Source organism: Portunus trituberculatus, chromosome 30 (genome assembly GCF_017591435.1).
Source record: "Portunus trituberculatus isolate SZX2019 chromosome 30, ASM1759143v1, whole genome shotgun sequence".
NCBI lineage: Eukaryota > Metazoa > Arthropoda > Malacostraca > Decapoda > Portunidae > Portunus > Portunus trituberculatus.
Genome location: NC_059284.1, coordinates 10,645,250 through 10,667,749, shown reverse-complemented (window position 1 = coordinate 10,667,749; position 22,500 = coordinate 10,645,250). Strand labels below are relative to the sequence as shown.

At 42.9% G+C, this 22,500-nt stretch overlaps 1 long non-coding RNA gene across 1 annotated transcript in view; it reads left to right on the top strand.

The window, feature by feature from the left end:
- LOC123510883 overlaps positions 1–22,500 on the top strand; it is a 79,685-nt gene that overhangs the window by 25,824 nt on the left and 31,361 nt on the right. The gene's annotated exons all lie outside the window — the stretch shown is intronic.

The following is a 22,500-nucleotide window of genomic DNA, read 5'->3' as shown; positions in this document are numbered from 1 at the left end:
GTCTTGACGGGGTCCTGGCGGGGTCTTGGTGGGGTCCTGGCGGAGTCCTGGCGGGGTCCTGGCGGGGTCTTGGTGGGGTCCTGGCGGGGTCCTGGCGGGGTCTTGACTTCCCTGGCCAGGCACTTCCCTTCAGGTGGATTATGGCGTCAGGGTACAGAGTGGAGTGGAGGAGTGGAGTACAGGATGAGGATTAAGATATAGTGGATAAAGGGGCAGGGGTATGAGTCAGGCATGGATGAGGTGTGTGGCAAACAGATGAATAGGAATGCCTCAATACCTCCTGGAACTTAGAACTTAGAAAAAAAGGAAGGGATTACTGGTTTAGAAGACTTAGGATACAGGTAAACTTACACACTAAAGACCAGACAAACAGACAGACAGACAGATAGATGTACAAGGACATGAAGGTTATGGTAAGCCATGAATCACGTAGAAGGGTAATCCCCCAGCCACCACCACCACCACCACCACTACCACCACCCCATCAGCCCTTAACCCCCTTCAGTACCATGACGCGTTTCCATATTCATTCTGCTTACTATTTGGTGATTTTATATTGGTTCAGAAACTTATGTGGGGGATTAAAATAGTAAAGATTCTGGCCATTAATCTTGTGACCTCCATTGACCCTTCCTAATGTCAATAAAATCACCTAACCATTGACCCTTCCTAATGTCAATAAAATCTTCTAACCGCACCCTAAACTCAAGGCAGAAATGCGTTACAGTACTGGAGTTAACCCTTTGCCTCTGCCCCGCCGCGATCGTCAGGGCCGGGAAGCGAACCCACACGGCGCTAGGGACCTCTTGCGGCGACACTCAAACCCTTCCTTTGTTGGCTTCCTTTTTTACTTGATTACTCCCACGCGGCTGCTCGAATGGCCGTGTCGGATGCGCATGTACGAGAGTGTAACCCGGAAAGAACAAAGATTAAGTGATATAGATTTATACTCCTTATTCTTTATGGGTGTTCCCCGCGAGCTCTCTCCCTCCTATTTCTCCGGTCCTCTGGTTCAGTGTCTGTGTCTGTGTGTTTTGCTTCCTTGTCTCTATTCATTCGACCATTCTTTCACTCCTTGTCTGGTTTTATTTCTCTTTCTTTTTTTTTTCTTTTCTGTCTACCAGTGTTTGTTTGTCTTTTCCATCTATCCACTTTTTACTCGTTTTCTTATTCATATTGATTTTTTGGTATATTATCCTTTGTTTGTCTTTCTTATATACCCACTGTTTTATTAATTTATTTTCTCTCTCTTTCTCTTTTTATCTATCCACCCCTTTTACTCCAATTCCTTTCCTTCTCTTCTTTGTACCAGTCTGTTTTATCTATTTCCCATCTCTCCATTTATTCTCTCCTCATACATTTAATCCTCTTCTACATAAGACAAACCAGTCTCTCATTCCTGCTCTTTACTCTACATACTATTTTTCTATCATGTCTACACTTAACCTTATCTCTCCAACAGCTCGCATTTCACTTCCTAGTCTATCTTATCTTACCTAAATGCATCCTTCACTCCTGCACTTCCTCCTGAGTGTCCCCCGTCCATTGTGTACATAAGACCATTGATTTTACCGCGCGAAAAAGGACACATTTGTCGATGCCACCTCCCCTGCGCATGCGTGGCTAATGGCGGGGGCAGAGCTTTTGTAAATAGTTAATGTCGCCAGTAATTTATGTGTTGTGTCACCTGGAGCCGCTTGAGACTACAGGAAGACCTCAGCAAGACCACGGCAGGGCTCCTCTCCACTAACCTGACGCCGAACTCAACTCCTACCTCGCTTCAATCCCACGTAGAAAAAAAAGAAGAAAAACATTATTAAACTCCTCTTTTGGAAAGTGGTCGGGTCAGGTAAGGGATGAGGGAGAGGACGAGGAGGAAGGATAAGTGAAGGAAGATGAGGAAAAGGATAGAAAGGATAGAAAGATGAAGAGAAGAGGAGGTAAAGAGAAATACGGAGGTAAAATTTGATAAAGAGAAGATGAGGAAGAGAAAAAAGAGGAAGGATAAATGAAGCAAGATAGAAAGGATAGAAAGAGGAATAGAAGAGGAGGTAAAGAGAGATAGGGAGAATATTAAGTACGCAATCTAAGGTAAATTTTGATAAAGAGAGGATGAGGAAGAGAAACATAGAGGAAGGATAATTATTGGAAGATGAAGAAGAGGATAAAAAGCATAAAAAGATGAATAGAGAGGTAGAAATAGATAGGGAGGACATTAAGTACGTAATCAAGAAAAGGAGATAAGGAAGAAAGATAAATAAAAAAAATGATGAAGAGGACAAAGAGGAAGGATACATGAAAGAATATGAAAAAGAAAATAGAAATGACAGTAAGAGAAACAGGAGAAGAAAGAATAAAGGACGATAAGAAAGAAGAAAAATTAGAAAAGAATGAGAAAAGAAGGAAGAAGAGATAGGGAGGAGAGAAAGCACAGGCATAAATGATAAGAGGTGAACTATGATAAATATGAAAGAAAGCAGGATAGAAATAATATTAAGAGGAAGAGAAGAGAAAAAATCGATGCAAAAGGAAGGATAAGGGAGAAGAATAAACAAAGGAGGAGGAAGACGAAAGATCAGGAAGAAGAATAAGAAAAGAAGGAAGAAGAGGGAGAGAGAAAAAAAAATAGTTGTAAATGGAGGTGAAATTTGATAAAAAGATAGAAATAACAGTAAAAGGAACAGAAGAGGCAAAAATCAATGCAAAGGAAAGAAAAAGGGAAGAGGAGGAAAGATTAGAAAAGAGGAATCAGAAAAGAAGCAAGAGGGGATAGGGAGAAGAGAAAGCAGGTGTAAATGATATGAGGTGAAATTTGATAAAGATGAGAGGAAGCAACGAACTGAATTGGCGTGAGGATTGGTCTCCGGTGACGTCAGCCAGACCGCAGTTGGGCGAATGATATGTAAATCCGAGATGAACGCCCGTTTCTGCTCTGACGTGCGTGAAGGCGAGCGGGCGGAGGGCGGGTAGCGGGAGGGCGGCGGGCGGGCGGTGGGCAAGCCAATCACAGGTAAAGATGATCGCCAAGGGGATGTTACCGGCGCCCATTCACTGTTACATACGATTCTTTAACTTAATAAAATCTTCACTCCTCCATCTTCCTCTCCCTCTCACTGGTAATTCTGGAACTTTCTCGCCTTGTTACTGGTAAAGTCTGAAATGTTATCTTATTTTTGTATTTTTTCCTTTACTCCATCTTCGTAATGCAAGAGTCAGTTAGATCCTTCACTTTTTCATCCTCTCTCTCTCTCTCTCTCTCTCTCTCTCTCTCTCTCTCTCTCTCTCTCTCTCTCTCTCTCTCTCATTTTTTTCGAGATAGAGTGAGTTTTCTGATTCTTTATGTGTCTGGCCAGCCCTCTTGACATATTAACAATCTAGTGCGGATCATGATAAGGTAGATAACGAGATAGTTTTAATGGACGACCGATTATAGGTGTTTATTGGCGATCTGATTCCAAGGAGTGTCATTCTTAACCTAATAAAAACCTTCTTATTGTGTCCCAAATAAAACATACGTGGTGCTGAGACTGGCTTGGTGGGTTAACGTGGCGGGAAAACAGTGACTTAGAGAAGCTGGTTGGTCATTGGTCATAGGAAAAGAAAATGTAAATAGAATGTATAGACTAAATTGATAAGTGAAATACGTGAATAAATAAATGAATGAAGTTGAATGAAGAAATTGCGTAAAAATGAAGTAGAGACGAGTTTTTCATTCACCATAAGAAAAAAACAGCAAATGAAATGTATAAAAGACTAAATTGATAAGTGAAATAGGTAAATAAATGAATAAATGGGGTTAAAGAAACAAATTGTGTATTAATGAAGTAGAGAGGCTGGTTCTTCATTCACTAGAAGGAAAAAAATGCAAATGAAATGTATAAGATGACTAATTTAATAAGTGAAATAGGTAAATTAATGAATAAATGAGGCTGAACGAAGAAGTTGTATGAAAATGAGGTATAGAGGCGGGATCTTAACTCACCATAAGGAAAAAAATGTAAATAAAATATATAAATAGACTAAATTGATTAAGGGAATACGTAAATAAATGAATGAATGAAGTTGAATGGAGAGGCTGTATATCAATGAGGGAGTTATTCACGTGGAAGCCGGAAACAGAAGAGGACACCTTACCATAAGTACCCCCACGTCTCTCATTTTATATATTTACAATGCATCTCTTTACAAATAGCGTCATTGGGGCCAACAAATCTGCTGCAACGTTTCCTGTTTCTATACAACAACGGAGACAACAATAAGAAAACAGTTGACTTAAGAGAAAAAGTTGAAAGACACAGTAAAAAAGATAAAACTGAAAAACAATTGGCTTGAAATAGAACGCGTGTAATAACTTTATAGACGAAGGAGAGAAAAAAAGAGCAGCAATTTCAGGAAGGAAAACACTCACTTTGCCAGTAAACAAGAAGAGAAGAGACGCGCAGTTTGCTGAAGACACAAGCCGATCTCGTCACGTAATGGCAGAGGACGGAAAGCTATTACCTTCCTGAAGCAGAATACTGACGGAGACATGGAAATATTTGCTCTCTTAAGTACCTGAGACAACACACACACACACACACACACACACACACACACACACACACACACACACACACACACACACACACACACACACACACACACACACACACATACACACACACACAGATACACACACACGTCATTCCTTCGCGTGCAGGGAGGCGAGGAATAAGTAAAAACAGGAAGAAAGAGAGGAAGACGACGTTTCCTCGCAGCAAAATGCACTGAGTAAGCAAAGAGCGTTGATTGCTTGTTTGTGGTGTGTGCCCAGCGTGGCGGCGGCCCGGGGGAGGCTGGGGGAGGAGGAGGAGGAGGAGGAGGAGGAGGAGGAGGAGGAGGAGGAGGAGGAGGAGGAGGAGGAAGAGGAGGAGGAGGAGGGTATATTTAGAGTCCGGGGTCTTGTGGCCGTCCTGTGTGTCCGGAAGCTGAGATGAAAGCATTTATTTACCTTCTTCGTGTGGAGGAGGAGGAGGAGGATGAGGAGGAAGAAGAAGAGGAAGAGGAGGAAAGACATTGGCACTTCCTGAACGTCTTCCTTTACTTCCTCTTCCTCTTCTTCCTCTTCTTCCTCCTGCAGCGTGGCGCGGCGGCGGCTGCCTGCCATTACCTGGAGGTGATTATGGTGTCGGATGGAGCGTGATAAGGTCGGGTATAATAGCAATAAAGAGGAGCGGCGTGGCGATGGTCGGGCGTCGGGCCGTACACCTTCCGACTGAGACATTAACGAGTGACACTATCGAGCACCTGCGTCGCTCACCTGTCCAGCGGGGGGCACCTGGGGAAGGTCACCTCGGGGCTGCACCTGTGAGCTGTTATCTGGTGAAAACACTTGTAGAGGAACTAAATGGCTTTTCACCTGTAAAAAAAGGAAAGTAGAACACATAAGAACAGGTCATTATTATCTTGGAGAGTGTTCACCTGAAGGGAGAGACATAAAGTTACCTGCACGAGGGACTGGACGCCTGTAAAGGAGCTAAATGGGTCTTTACCTGTAGAGAAAGTTAAATAAATGTACTAATATTCGCCAAATAATACAAGCCACACCTGTGAAATGTTTACCTATATAGTCCAGCAAGCTTACCTGTGACTGTGAGAGCATCGGTAACGTGCAACCCCAGCAGGACGAGTTTCATAAATGATTAATCTCTTTATTGCGCGTGCATATAACCGGCAATAGACGAGACTCGCGGGACACCTGGGGAGATAGAGATGAAATACCTGCAATGGGGGAGGCGATCAAAGCATCTCCAATCCTGAACCTCGTATCTATTAAACCTGCTGGGAACGGAACAAAACAAGAGAGAGAGAGGGAGGGAGAGAGAGAGAGAGCCAGACTACCGCGGAAACCTGATCCCTTCCATCACCACTCCCTCTCACTCCCTCTCACTCCACCACCAACACAACCACCGCAAAAACAATAACAGAGTAACAGAATTAGTGAGGAAGCAAAAACACACACACGTTACCACCGCCATCACTCTCTCCCCTCGTTGATGCACAGCGGGTGACTCCTCCTCCTCCTCCTCCTCCTGCGAGTGTCAACAGAAGAGTAAACACGAGGAAAGAGTAAACAGAAGCACGTATAAACAACAAACAAACAGGGAAATGTGTGAAGCGTAGGTGTAAATAAGAATTGTGTGAATGCAAGAGTAAACAAATGATGTAAACTAATTTAAAGATAATGTAAGGACAAAGAGAAAAATAAAGAAACGAAATGGAATAATTATGTGAAAATAAGTGTAAACAAGGCATGTGAACAGGGAAAGTGTAAAGATTAAGAGCAGACAAGAATAAAAACACATGTAAACTCAATGTAATAAGTGTACACTGAAGAGAACTGTCAATAACGCTGTAAACTTCAGTGATGCCAACAGAAGGAATGCAAACAGAACAAGGAAGTGAAGTGAAGCGACTGTAGAAGGTAACTGTGGCGTTAACCCTCCTAGATTTACCAAGGGAAGGAAAGAACAACAAGTGAACAATAAGTGTATCTTTTCTCTTTTTTCTTTTAGTATTTTAGAGTATTGTTAACCTCTTCAGTTCCAGGACGCGTTTCCATATTCATTCTGGTTATTATATTGACTATTTTGTACAACTTTAGAAACATTTATTGGGATTAGAAGGGTAAAAACTCTGGCTATTAATATTTTGACCTCCATGGACACTTCCTAATGCAAATAAAATCGTTTAATCATACCCAATAATCAAGGTAAAAATGCGTCTCGGTATTGAATGGGTTAAAAGCACGCTAGGTTAGGTTAAGTTTGGTTAGGTAATGACCATTTTAAAGAGTATTTATAACAGAATCCAACCAAAGCATAGTAGCAGAAACCAGCCACATCCGCAGGCAGGAGAGAGATATGTAGTGTAACCCCCTGTACTCAATAGAAAACGGACTCTCGGGGGCGTGTAAGACCAGGTGGGGCGATTGGAAAGCGAGGCTGAATCACAGTATGGGATTAACGCATTAAGGGGACGGTTGTGTGAGGTCGTGTTGAAAGATTGTGGCTCTCGGGATGAGGAGGAAGAGAAGGGGATTAAGGGAGCCAGCAGAGGATGTGAGGATGCTGGGAATATACAGGAGAGAAGGGAGAAGTTGTGTGGAAGTTAAGGATATAGAGAAACAATAGAGAGAGATGAAGAGAAAGAGAGACAGAGTGTGTAGTCGTGTATCTAAATTCTTTACTGTTCCTTATGCATTCACATCATCCCATCCCTCTTCCTTTGTCTTCCTTCAGTCCTTTCCTCCCTCCTTTCCTTCCCTCTTGCTCCTCTTCTTCCTTCGTTCCTTCACCCCTTCTATCCGCCCATATCTGCCCTACTTGTCTTTCCCGGTTCCTCGTATCCTTCCTCTACCTCCTTCCTTCTCCCCCTCCATTTCTCGATCCTTTCATCCTTTCCTCCGTCACTCAAACTTCACCCTACTCATCCCCCGGCAGACACACACACACACACACACACACACACACACACACACACACACACACACACACACACACACAGAGAGAGAGAGAGAGAGAGAGAGAGAGAGAGAGAGAGAGAGAGAGAGAGAGAGAGATTAACCACAACCAAATGTTACAGCTTCAGAATGACTGGGAAGGTACAGTCCATCAAAATGTTTTTTTCATCAAGAACCTGTAAATGGCTTGAAATAAAATAGAAAACTTGAAACACAGTCATAAAACGTCCATTTTACACACACACACACACACACACACACACACACACACACACACACACACACACACACACACACACACACATTCTGAACGCTACAAGCACTAACTCGTCTCTCAGTTCCAATTTTCGCCCGATTTACGAGACTGGAGACCCCGCAGCCCGTAAGCAGTGTATCAGTCCGCCCTTCACGAGAGCGAGAGGAGCAGTTCGGTTCCATTATTCAAGCTTCGCTGCTTCATTCGAGATTCATTCAACATTTGGATTACCGTTTCGAGATGCTGACGGGTCCTGGTGTGGCTGGAGGGGTTGGGGTAGTACCATGGGAGGGGTATATGTGGAGAGATGCAGAGTGGATTGGAGGTAAGATAGGATTTGATGCGATTGGATTATTGTGTCCTTATAATGATCATATTAATTTCTCTGTAAAGGGATTGAATGCGAGTTGATAGCTTTGGGATCCCTCACGTAAAGAACATAATGCAGATACTAGTCTTATCCTGAGGCGCATCTCTGTGGGTTCTTTGATCTGAACGTTGTAAGGTAGTCTCATAGGTTTGCAACTCACGTCAAGGGGAGAAAAAATTGGCGGGAAAGTAATCCTAGGCTAATTTTCTCATACGTTGCTTGTGAAATTTTAATGTTGGAAGATTAGTGGCTTTTGAAATTTTTGCTAACACACACACACACACACACACACACACACACACACACACACACACACACACACACACACACACACACACACACACACACAAAACTCAATAATCAACCTTACAAAATATAACACAGAAACAATAATAATCACACACCAACATAAAAAAAACAATTATCTTTTACAAAACCCATTTAGACCACGCTATTCAAGGCCAGCGGGGAACATGATCAACAATAATTGCCGGTAGGGTTAGATAAGACCTCACGTGCATCTACCTGAATTATATTGCGAGGGTTTGCAGGACGTGTGGCTCTGTGTGTGTCCATAGACGTGAAGGCGCAGCGAGGTGTGAGTGGAAGGCTTACACTGGCTCAGGCGGATCTTGCATAGTTGACACGGGCCGGGGGAAGGCTGTGCAAGGTGAATGATATTGCTAATTAAAAGTTATAATGGCTTACCTGTGCTCCTTACCTGAGAGAGAGAGAGAGAGAGAGAGAGAGAGAGAGAGAGAGAGAGAGAGATTTGCATGTTCAGGTAATGGTCACACACACATACAGGAACAAAAGAGAACCGCGGGAACCTGTTTGTGTTCAATGAGTGTGTGAGAGAGAGAGAGAGAGAGAGAGAGAGAGAGAGAGAGAGAGAGAGAGAGAGAGAGAGAGAGAGAGGGAGAGGGAGAGAGATTGTGCAGCTTCGTCTAATCCTGAATCGGGCTCTCATAGGAACGTATTTAATAGATGCTTTTGTGGGACTCCTTAATTCCCCTACTCACAATGTAAACACTGAGCCGCTCCGTGCCTCGCTTTGTCCTTCCTTTCCAGCCAGGTGAGCAGCGGACAGGTGAGGGCGGGAGGGAGGAGGGGAAGGTAGTACGGTCCCTCCCTCCCTCTCTCCCTCCCTCGTGTTACTAAGGATGAAGGAAGGAAAGGGAGGAGGGAAGAAGGGAGGGAAGGATGATCAAGGTCGAAAGGAGGAAAGGTTGGCGCTGCATTGAAATGAATCTGTGGGATATGAATTGTTCTTGTTGTTGTTGTTGTTGTTGTTGTTGTTGTGGTTGGTGGTGGTAGTGGTGGTGGTGGTGGCACACACACACACACACACACACACACACACACACACACACACACACACACACACACACACACACACATACACACGCACACACAGACACCCATACATATCTCCTTGCGCTTTTTATTCGTGTGTTTTTTTTCTCCTACTCGCATAATTATGATTTATTCCAACCCTATGAAGGAAACTGTCACTTGGTATTCAGCGCGTGGGTTGCTTCCTTCTCCTTACTTTATGGCTGATTTTTGTTTGCTGAGTCTGCGAACCCTCTTACATACGAGAATACCCTCCTCCTCTTCCTCCTCCTCTCCTCCTCCTCCTCCTCCTCCTCCTCCTCCTCCTCCTCCTCCTCCTCCTCCTCCTCCTCCTTGCTTTCCCAAACACGTTGAATCTTTTCGTCTTTTGGTTTATTGCAGCAAATAACTTCGATACAAGACGACGAGGCTCTTGTTACCTTGTTGACTTAAGTACTAAGATGCCCTCCTCCTCCTCCTCCTCCTCCTCCTCCTCCTCCTCCTCCTCCTCCTCTTCCTCTTCCTCCTCCTCCTCCGTAAGTCGTGGAAGCAATAATTATCACGCCAGCAGCAACACAGGAACAAGCAAATGTGTTGAGTCTGCATCGCGAGAACTTGACTATAATTTTGTTTGCTAAGTCTTGGTGGTTTCGAATCCCAGCGGCGCTATATTAGATTCTCTCTCTCTCTCTCTCTCTCTCTCTCTCTCTCTCTCTCTCTCTCTCTCTCTCTCACGGGGACTTTCTTTTTCACGTCCTTGTCTTTGGCCCAGCGAGTGAAGAGATGTGCTTGTCGTACGTGGATTCTCATATTAGTCACAGGGAGGGAATTTGAGCTGGTCTAGAAGCGGCTTTTAATCGTAAGCATCTCTGTTCTCCTTTGTGTCGGGCAGTGCAAGCTGGTTTTTGTCTCTCCCGGGAACAAAAGCACACAAACTGGCTAGATACTATTGCTTGTGACGGAGGAAGAGCAGGAGGAGGGGTTTGTGTTGGTGTAGATGTGTTGTGTTCATCTGAAGGGTTTAACCTCTTCAGAATTGTGATGCCTTTTTTACCTTGAGTTTTCGCTGTGATTAGATTTTATTCACATTAGGGAGGTCAAAAGATTAATGGCCAGAGTCTTCACTATTTTAATCCCTACGTAAGTTTCTGAAGTTGTATAAAATCTAAGGCTCTTCAGAACTGGGACGTTTTTTTTTACCTTGAGTTTTCAGGTGTAATTAGATTTTATTCACATTAGAAGGGTCTATGTAGGTCAGAAGACTAATGGCAAGAGTCTTCACTATTTTAATCCCCCACGTAAGTTTCTGAAGCTGTATAAAATCGCCAAATAGTATGCAGAAAGAAAATATGGAGACACGGCATGGTACTGAAGGGTTTAAGGTGTGTTGGTTTGGTTTAGCAGGGTGGAGAATAAACCTTGGCAGGGTGTGGGATTCACTTTGGCAGGGTATTGGATAAAGGATTAATTTTTTGAAAGGTAGCTTGTGTCAGTGTTCAATTCTCGAGTCTTCCCTACGCCCTCCACGCCCTCGCACCCACGCCCACACGCGGGTCATGGGCGGAGGCTGCGAACCCACGTCATTTCATCTCCAGGTTGAAATTCCAGAGATGTGTTTGGATTCTATGCGATGATGGTTTGAATTGAGTTGGAATAAAAGGGTCTTGTCTTTTTCTCTGTCTTCGTTTTCTATTCCTTTCTTTGTAATATTGACACGTATGGATTTTGCGTTAAGGTTCTTTTCTTTCCTTGTTCCTTCTTTTCTTTGTTACAATATTGACGAATCATGAATGGAGTTCGGATAAAGAGTTCGCTTTATGAATGCTTTATTTTCATTGTTGTAATTCTCTTGATAAATCGGAAATGAACACTGAAGTAAGTCTTTCTTCTTTTATTTATTTATTCATTTTTTTACTGTAATGTTGGTAAAACTATTGAACACATCAAGTTAAATGTCTTTCTTCATAGAACTTTCATTTGTTTTACAGTATTATTGATCATCTAGCATTAAATTAAGTGTTTTCTTCATATAAGTTAGATTTGTTTTATAATTGATCACTTCATTAACTACATTTTGAATTAACCCTTTGAATACCATGACGCGTTTTCATTCATGCTTACTATTTGGTGATTCTATACAGCTTCAGCAACTTACGTGGGGATTAGAATAGTGAAGACTGTGGCCATTAATGTTTTAACCTCCATAGACCCTTCCTAATGTCAATAAAATGGTCTAATGGTACACAGATCTCAAAAATGTGACCCGATATTGAAGGGGTTAATGGTTTACTTTCCTTCATTTTCTTGATGGCGGTGCTTGGTGAGTCTGGTCGTTGCCTGGCGGTGGTCGTCCCTGCCACGCCTCACGACACTCGCCTCAACTTCCCTCCCAAGTTGTATCTCTAAAGTCGCGGCGTTAAGTTCACTCCAGAGACGAATGTTAGACAGCCTGGACCGCGGGACATGGGTGGGACAGACGTGAACCAGCCGCTGACACAGGACACGGGACACGGACGCGGGACACACGGGATGCTATCAACCCTTTTCCTGACCCTCCTGTCTGGTACATGGGCAGCTGTCATCCCCGCGACTCTGGACACTGGCTACCGCTTGGCCTCCGTCGGTTTGGGACATGACAAGGAACCACCTGGACCTCTTGGCTGCCCTTGCTCGGATGTCCTCTCTCGGTGCTGTGCGGTTCATGGGACACTGCATATTTCCGTGTGTGCCCTTCATATTGTTGCCCTCTGCTGTGTGTGTGTGTGTGTGTGTGTGTGTGTGTGTGTGTGTGTGTGTGTGTGTGTGTGTGTGTGTGTGTGTGAGAGAGTGTGTCCGATACCCAATACAAACCCATTTCGCCTATACCTGTTTACCATTTCTCCGGTCAACCTGTTCTCCCCATCTCTCTTCTCCCTATCCCTTCCCCCTCCCTTTCTCCCCGTCCACCCCATGCAGGGAAAGCGCTCCTCAACGTCCCCAAGTTATGAAGTCACCCCTGCACCCCCACACCACCACACCCCGCACCCCACGCCAGACACCCAGCTTTTATTGCCCACACGGACTGGTCATATTTCCACCTCAACATATGGTGTAGGTAAAGTGGCCCGCTTTCCACCTCACGATTGCCTTCTCTCCTTGATGCCTCCTCTCGTATCCTCTCTCTTAATCCTTTACTGCTCTTCTCGCCCCTGTTCCTCCTTCTCCAGAATCCAAACCACTGAAGATTTTTGCATATACACAAGAAATGAGGTTAGTTTTGTCGTTTTCAAGCTGTGAAACTGAGAGGTTATTCCTAAAGTGTTTAAAAAAAAAAGTTTCAAGACACTTTATAACTCTGGATTTTTTTAGGGTATTTTTTTTAAGGGACTTGTATTTTTAAGTAAGCCATTTTAATCATTAATTTTTTACCCTTGGCTTCCGTTCCTCGTGTACGAAAAAACAAATAATAATAAACAAGACTTACCTGGGTTCACCTGTCAGAGTAAGGCAGGTGAGGTTGAAGAGCACTGCAATCACACCTTCCGTCACTGCCAGCACACGATGGTCAATACACCTGGGCAGTACCTGGTGTGGCGGCACTCGATCCTTCACCTGCGAACATTACAGGTGCGAGGAAGTGTAGCATATTAATGAGGCGCAGGTGACCAATCTTCGTCCAGCTCCCGGGACAAAGAATACTGAGAGAGAGAGAGAGAGAGAGAGAGAGAGAGAGAGAGAGAGAGAGAGAGAGAGAGAGAGAGAGAGAGAGAGAGAGAGAGAGAGAGAGAGAGAGAGAGAGAGAGAGAGTACAGGGGCGTCGCAGGGAGTGGTGTCAATAGCCAATACAAAGGAATGGAGGACATGGCGAGTTTTGTTGACCAAGACATAACGTTACAACCGCGTCCCCTTAACCCCCTCCCCTCCCTTTCCAGCCTCCCCAGCCTTCCCCAGCCTCCCCCTGCCGCCCCATGCCGCCCCCTGCCGCCTCCCCCTATAATCCCCGGCGATTCCTTACGCTGTCAGCCGCCATGGAAGTTTTTGTCAATAATTCCAGCGCAAGAAATTTACTGCCGCCTTGCAATGGGGTCATGGATTAGGAGAACGAGACCGCCGCTGGAATCTGGAAGGACTGACGGCACTGACTGGACGCGCTGGACGATTGAACAAAGCCAAGTCTTTTTACAGCAACCTCCATGCTTCCAGTGACTCTCAACTCTTTCACTGCTTTAAGAAATGTTTGCTTTCATTTCGTATAAGGTTTTGGATTGTGTTCTTGTGTGAAACTCTTGTATCTTTTATTGTATTTTCTTGTAAGAGGGTTTAAGGTCAAGGGTAATGAGAAATTGAAAAGAATAGGCCTAAATGAGTGGAAAAAAAAGGACGGGTAATATTCGATAATGTTCAGGATAAAAGATGAGGGTTGGGATTATAAATGTGACATGCAGGAGAGTTTTAGAGACCACAGAGGCAAAAATGTATCCCATCCTTTCTTCCTCTATCAAGTTCTACTCTATCCAATTCTACCCTATCCTACCCAATCCTATCATAACAACCATATCGCACCGCAGTGTTCTTCATCCTATTTTTTATCACGACATAGTTTGATTTTATATTCTTCCTTCACGACCCATTAAGTTTATTATGATTTTGCCTTTATGTAACTGATGTATATAAATAATAGATGTGAGGAAATGGTAAAGAAATGAAAAGGTGGATAAAATCTTGTAATGTTTGAAGGAAAAACGTTTGAGTTGTTTAGTACATCCCAGAGAATGAAATATTAACTCCTTCAGTACTGGGACGCATTTTACCATGAATTTTGGGTAAGACTAGACGATTTTATTTACAATAGGAAAGGTATTATTGATAAAATCTTATAATGTTCGAAGGAAAAAATGTTTGAGTTGTTTAGTATAACCCAGAGAATCAAATATTAACTCCTTCAGTAGTGGGACGCATATTTACCATGAGTTTTGGGTAAGATTACACGATTTTATTTACATTAGGAAGGGTCTATGGAGGTCAGAAGATTAATGGCAACAGTCTTCACTATTTTAATCCCCACATAGTTTTCTGAAGCTGCATAAAAGCGCCAAAACAGTAACCACAATGAATATGAAAACGCGTCCTGGCACTGAAGAGGTTAAAAAGGAAAACCTGGTAATGAAAACCAATGAATATGTACATACCTTCAATTTTTCGTATCCTCCCCAACCCTGACGCAACTTACCCACACCGCCCCCTACCCCATCTTTAGTGCCGCAGGTAAGAATTCAGGTAACAGAGTATCGTACATCTATACCAACCACAAAGCCACATAACCGTTCCATATATCTATCCACTGCTATGCGTGAGTGAGCCCAGCCGGCCATATTGACACTCTGGTGCTGTGAGTCTGCCATGTTGCTACTCCTCGCTTGGGTGTTGACTGGCTTACACAATATCGAGGGGTGTGCGGACCCGAGTATTGATTCCCCATTAATTAAGGCGACTCGTAGGCTGAAAGTGACAGAGTTATAGATGTCGGAGCATTTAATACGTGGCCTTAGGGAGCCATTATGTACGGGAGAGAGGGTTGTAGGGCGGGTAGACACAGAGAGAGAGAGAGAGAGAGAGAGAGAGAGAGAGAGAGAGAGAGGGGTATTATATATTATTTCGTACGTGAAAGGTGAAGATAAATTAAATGTTTAGGGTTGTCTATTGGACGTAGTATTAGTTGTAGTAGTAGTAGTAGTTGCAGTGGTAGTAGTAGTAGTAGTAGTAGTAGTAATGATGGTAGTAGTGGTTATAATTGTGGTTCTTATTGTTTTTGTTGTTGTTTTGGTAGTAATAGTAGTAAAAGTAGTAGATATTAGTGAAAGACATACTACTACTACTACTACTACTACTACTACTACTACTACTACTACTACTACTACTACTACTACTACTACTACTACTACTACTACTACAAACAGTATCAACTACACCAACAACATCACAACAACCAGAACACAAGCATTCATCCAACCATCCAGAGAGAGAGAGAGAGAGAGAGAGAGAGAGAGAGAGAGACAGGATGGAGGTGCCTACTTTTCCATTACCGTTCTCATAGGCACTCTGGCACCCTGCTGTGTTTGTATAGCGGTCTGCTGCCTATCTGTCCTGTAGTTTCCCTTCTCCTCCTTTCCCCTCCCTTCCCTCTCCCTTCCCCTCTTACCCTGCCTTGCCTTTCCCTTCCTCCCTGTCCCTCTTCTTGTCATCCATGTCCTCCTCCTCCTCCTCCTCCTCCTCCTCCACGTGGTATCTTTTTCCCTCCAACTTGATTCCCCTCCTTCTCTTCCTTCTCCCTTTCCTCCCTCGCTTATCTCCCTTCTCTGTCTCTCTCTTACTCTCTTCTCTCCATTTCCTCTCTTCCATAGTTTCTCATCTCTCCGTCTCTCGTTTACCTTTTACCTTTTCCCCTTTTTCCCCTCTCCCTCCCTATCTCCCTCTTCTTTCCCCCCTCTCTCTCTTTTCCCCTTAGAAACCCCCGGGGTGTGTGGTAATGAAGGGGAGAAGTTACTGTTATTTCTCTCTCTCTCTCTCTCTCTCTCTCTCTCTCTCTCTCTCTCTCTCTCTCTCTCTCATATTGAATTAATGTTTTTTGGATCCGAATTTGCTGATTTTTATGAATTTATTAATATTTTTCTGCCTCGAGTTTAATCAATTTATAGTTTGTTTGTGTGTGCGTGTGTGCGTTTTTTGTTTATCATCCTTTTTGTTTGTTTTTGTTAATTGGTTACATTTGATTTGCATTTATCGTTATTGTTTATTATTTCTTGTTTTTGCATCGTGTTCCTACTTTTTAATGATATTCTCTCTCTCTCTCTCTCTCTCTCTCTCTCTCTCTCTCTCTCTCTCGTGTGTGTGTTTTCTTTTTCTATTAATGGTATTGCCCGCCTTTTCTATTCATTTTTATTAATTTTTTACCTAGTTTTCTCTTTTTTTCTTTCTCTTTTTCATTTATTCATTTTTTTTTTTAATCATTCCACGTCCTTAGTTGAAGTTAATCGCATTTTCACGTATTTTTCATTTTAATTTCCTGATATGATTTCTTTTTCTTTTTTTTTTCAATTTATTTTTTTTCTGCGTCTGCATTTCGAGGGCCATTTCTGGTTTCAAATTAGCTCCCTTTTGCCTCTTATTGATGTCATGTCCACGAGCCTCGCTACATACCCGCTGGCGCTCTCTCTCTCTCTCTCTCTCTCTCTCTCTCTCTAACCTTACTTATCTCACTATCACTGTTATTTTTGTTGCTTCTTTGGTTCTCTCTCTCTCTCTCTCTCTCTCTCTCTCTCTCTCTCTCTCTCTCTCTCTCTCTCTCTCTCTAATCTTATCCATCTCCATATCTTTATTATTTTTTGTTGTTCTTTTGGGTCTCTCTCTCTCTCTCTCTCTCTCTCTCTCTCTCTCTCTCTTTCTGGGAATTCGAGTGAGGGTAAGTGTAAGGGAGGAGGGGAGGGCAGTGGGGAAAGGGGAAGGTAAGGGGAGTTTACCTGGGACGTGTGTGGGGTGGGGAGGGCCGTAACACCTTTGGGGGGGGCAGGAGGGCCGTAACACCTGGTTCTGACATGTTAACTGGACCCGCAGAGAGTGTCATGTCTCGCTGTGTCATCACTATAGCTGACTGTCTCTCTCTCTCTCTCTCTCTCTCTCTCTCTCTCTCTCTCTCTCTCTCTATGATGGTGTGATTTTCAGTATTTTGGTTTCTTTTGCACTTCAGTCTCTCTCTCTCTCTCTCTCTCTCTCTCTCTCTCTCTCTCTCTCTCTCTCTCTCTCTCTCTCTCTCTCTCTCTCTCTCTGTAACGAAACGTCTGATGTTTAATTGTTCATCTCTTCCTCCCCTTCTTTCTCTCCCCCTCCCAAGCTTCTCTCTCCGTTCCTCCCCTCTTCCTCTTCCTCCCTCCTTCCTTTCTTCCTCCCCTTACCTCCATTCGCCACGCTCTCCATCAAACTCCTTGTGTCATCGCCTTTTCTCCTTTGTCTCTTGTATTTGCTTCTCCTTCCATTTATCCATCCTTCCCTTATTCCCTTCCTTTATCATCCCTTCTCCTTGTTTCTCTCATTTTTTCCCAACTTATCATTTATTTGTATTTTCAAGGCACTTTTTTTTTAATCTACTTTTTTGTACCTATTGTGTACTTGTGATGTGGCTTCTCCTATTTTTATCACATGTGCGGCTTCCTTTTGTCTCCCTCTCCCTCTCCCTCTCTCCCTTTCCTCTCTCTCTCTCTCTCTCTCTCTCTCTCTGTAGCAATGAGAATGAACCCTCATATTCCTTCCTGTCCATTCCTCATTCCCCCTTTTCGTCTCTTTCATCCCTCCCTTTGCTTTTACCCTTTATTCCTCCATTCCCTGACTTTTCCTCCCTATCCCTTTGTCCCTCCCCTCTGCGCCGCTCTCTTCCTCCATTCCCTCGCTTCCTCTCGCCTCTCGTGCCTCCCTCTCCTCCCCTTCCTTCCTTCCCCCTTGACTATCTATCTTCATGACAGTGTTCCTTGTGACATGACTGACATCTGTGAACTGCTTCCATTATCATCACCTCGTAAACTGCAGCCTTTTCCTCCTCTCTCTCTCTCTCTCTCTCTCTCTCTCTCTCTCTCTCTCTCTCTCTCTCTCTCTACCCTTACTCATCTTTTTCCTATTGTTATTGTTTTTTTTTCAGTTTCTCTGGTTTTCTGTTTGTTTCTTTGGTCTCTCTCTCTCTCTCTCTCTCTCTCTCTCTCTCTCTCTCTCTCTCTCTCTCTCTCTCTCTCTCTCTCTCTCTCTCTCTCTCTCTCTCTCTCTCTCTCTCCAAGATAAAGCTACTTAATCATTCAGACACACACACTTAGAGAGAGAGAGAGAGAGAGAGAGAGAGAGAGAGAAGAAGAGAGAATCAATACCACCATTAAAGAACTGCATTATGTAAAAAATATTCTTTCACTCTTGTCTGTCTCTCCCTCTCTCCCTCTCTCCTCTCCCTCTCCCTCTCCCTCTCTCCCTCTCTCCCACGACAATAAAGTTAGCTGTAGGAGGCAGATTTTGCGTTCATTACAACACATCGCCTTGATCCGATTACGCCATTAGCTGTGATAGAATTCAATCCTTCATACGTGATAGAGAAGGATTAGGACTACAGAGAGAGAGAGAGAGAGAGAGAGAGAGAGAGAGAGAGAGAGAGAGAGAGAGAGATAAAGGACAGAAAATTTGCAAGGAGACGAGAAAAGAGGAAAAATATAGAGATGAGAAGGAAAACAGGAAGAAAGAAGAAGAACGAAGGGATTAAAAGAAGAACAGGAAAAGAAAAAGAAGAAAAAGATAACTGAGAAGAAAAGGAGGGGAAAAAAACTAGGATAATCAAACAGATAATAAAGAAGAATAGGAGAAAGAGAGGAAAGGGAAGAGGAGAAGAAGAAGGAAAGGAAGAGAGTAGAGAGCGGAGGGAGAGTATAAAGGGGATGAGAAAGAAGAGAGCGGAGAGGAGAGAGGACGTGCGGGGAATGATAAGTGTGTTAGGCATGTGTGAGTGAGAGGGAGAGAGGGAGAGCGAGAGAGGGAGAGGCACACTTTGTTTCACGCTGATGTTGTTATAATGATGTGATTGATGTGGTGTTGTCGTCATTCATGTGTGTGTGTGTGTGTGTGTGTGTGTGTGTGTGTGTGTGTGTGTGTGTGTGTGTGTGTGTGTATTATCATTTTTTTTTTTTTATTGCGTCCAAGTTTTCATTGTTTTTGTTATTGTTGTTGTTTTTTTCATTTATTTTTCCCTCTAAGTATCTTTTTCATGCTAGTTATTTATTTTTCTCTTCTGATTAACTTTTTTTTTCTCTCCTTTTTATTTTGTAAGTGTAATCTCTCTCTTGTTATTTGTATGTATGTGTGACTTGCTTTTATTATACTTTTGTCTCCTTTTTTTTCTATCTTATCTAAATATTCGCTGCTTTGTTATTGTTTTTTTCTTTTCATTAACTTCTTTCCACTTTTTTGTAACGTTATTTCGTCCTAGCAGTTATTTTTCCCCTAGTCAATTACTTTTTCCCCTTTTTTATTTACTTTTCCCCTTTGTTAGTTACTTTACCCTCGTTAGTAGTTACTTTTCCTTCCCTTTTTTCCCCTCTTCCGTTTTCTCCCTCGTATTTCTCGTTCTACGCCACCTATAACTTATTCCCCTTGACACCTCCTCCTCCTTCACTTCCTTCCTACCTCCACTTCCTCCTCCTCCTCCTCCTCCTATGCCGCAAACACCCATTTCCGGGGTTCAACATCAGAGGGTACCGCTCCTCCCCTGGCTGACGCGCTGCCCCCAGACACTCCCTCTCCAGTCAGTCCGTCAGCCAGGGTTTATTTACTCCTCCTCGTGTAAGTCAAGCTGCTCGTTAAGATTTGTTTCCCTTGATCGTATTTTTAGATCTGTGTTTTTGTTTCCGTCTGGGAGTTCACTTTATTGTTGTTATTGTTGTTTTGGTTTATCATTCCCTATTAGTTTGTGTAATTGTTTTTTTTCGTCTCTGAATGCGATTAAGACACGTGTGGACCGCAGCTGCCACTAGTTACCTTTTTAATTCCTATATCCAGAGATCAGCGGCGCGTGACAGTACCCCCCATGTCCTCCACCCATGAAGGCTGGGTGGACACTGGTATAATTGGCAGTCTGATATGTATTTATACTCGGCCTTGGAAACGGGAGAGAGAGGGAGAGAGGGAGGTGTCCACAGAGGGAGGGAAGGACTAAGGGGTAAAGGGAGAGTGAGGAAGGGGGTAAGGGAGGAAGGGAACAGTGCTAATGGAGGTTTCGTGTAACATTTCAACCAAGGGAAATTATTTATGGGGTACACATGTCATATTGGCGTTATATATTAGAGGCTGAGTAAAAATCTGATTTCATACATTTGCCCAAAGCGTCATGCGTGCTGTGTGGGTTTTTCTGTGTGCTGTGGGGGGAGGTAGGAGACGTATAGGTTTGTGGAAAAGGGTGTTTCTTCTTTTTTAATTGCTTTTGTTGTTTTGTATTTGGCGGGATGTGTTTCTTTCAAGGGCTTTTATTTGTGTGGGTTTTTCTGTGTGTTGTGGGAGAGGTAAGGAACGTAGATCAGTGGAAAAAGGGTATTTCTTCTTTTTTAATTGTTTTTGTTCTTTTGTATTTGGCGGGATGTGTTTCTTTGAAGGGCTTTTATTCTTGTCTTCTTTGTCACAAGTTTCATATATTTCATATATTTCCCTTTATTTTCCCTCTTTAGCTCTCACAGTCTTAAACCTCTTCAATGCTGAGACACATTTTTACCTTGGGGTTTGCGAACGGTTAGACCATTTTATTGACATTAGGAAGGGTCTATGGAGGTCAGAAGATTAATGGTCAGAGTCTTCGCTATTCTAAACCACACAAATTTCTGAAGCTGTATAAAATCACCAAATAGTAAGCAGAATGAATATGGAAAAGCGTCATGGTACTGAAGGGGTTAATATTTAAATACGCAAGATTTTACATCCTATCATTATTTTTCACTTTACTTCCTCCATTCCTTACTTTATGTTTTTTTTTTTTTAAGGCTCATTTATTCAAGTGTCCATTCTACTTTTGTCCACTTTTTTGCCCATCATTCCACCTGGGTCACCTGTCGCTCCACTCTAATCCCTCCACCTTGCATACCTGGCTAGCTTCTCATTCCACGCCGCTCCACCTTAGGCTCTCCATCTCACCTGCTCACTCACTCACCTGGAAACTCACTTGGACCGTCGGGTTGGCAACACTTTAGGTATTTCTCAGGTTAACGACGCTGGCCAATCAGAGTGCAGGTACACGTGACGCAGGTATGACTGGCCAATCGATGCTCAGGTGATGTGTTTTTGCGACACTAAGATCGTTGAGTCCGTACCGAGAAGTTATCTTTCTACCAATCAACGTTAAGGAATTAATGTTTATCTTACTCATTTTTAATCTATTCATTTCGTTTTGGTAGTGAATGTAGTGTATACGTTAAGTTTTATCTAGCTCTCTTTTTGTATTTTGTAAATTGTGTTATCTATCGTGGTGTGTATTCGTCTTTTTTTTTTTATTTAATCTACTTCATTTTGGCAGTAAATGTATTGTCTATATCTTTCTCTTTTTTTTTCTGTCAGTTTCATCCGTCATCGTTTGTTTTTATCTATGTCTTTTTATTTCGTTTCACTTTCCATCTATTCATTCGTTTACTTCAGTTGTGTCTATTTATTCATTTCTCTTTCTTTCATGTCACGAGTGTCTGGTTATCTATTTTTACTTGTTTTCTGTCTAAGTGGGGAGTCTATCTACTTGCATGCCTGTCTATTGGTCTCTCTGTCTACTTAACACCATGTATGACTGCTTCCCTCGATCTGTCAGCTTCTTTTCCTCCTTCCCTGTCAGTGTGCATGTCTGTTTATCGATCTGCCCATCAATACATGTCTGTCATTTCGTGCATCTGTCTGTCCCTATTACTATCTGTATCTTTGCCTTCTTATCAGTATCAGTAAATGTCTTGTTTGTGTGTGAGTATATGTGGAATGTAGTATAAATTAAGTGTGCGTATTTATTTAGTATGTTTGTTAGGATTTATGTAGTATGTATCAATGTTTACGTATTTACATGATATAAGTAAACTGTCTATCTATCTATCTATCTATTTTCTATCTCTGTGTGTATAGAGTCCCCACCTCCCGTCACAGGTAACCCAAAGCAAGCAGTAATTAAATATAGGTACTTTATTTAGTATGTTTGTTTGAGTTTATGTAGTATGTATCATTATTTACGTATTTACATGATATAAGTAAAGCGTCTAATCGTCTATATATTTTTTATCTATCTCCGTGTATAAGGTAGCCTCCTCCCGTCCCAGCTGACCCCAAGCAAGTAATAATTGAGTGTATGTAGTTTATTTAGTATGTTTAAGTTAGAATTTATGTGTGTATCGATATTTACGCATTTGCATGATATAAATAAGGTGTCTATCCATCTATCTATTTTCTGTCTATCTCTCTGTGTGTACGGTCGTCGCCTCCCGTCCCAGCTGACCCGAGCAAGGCTACTAAACACCAAAACGA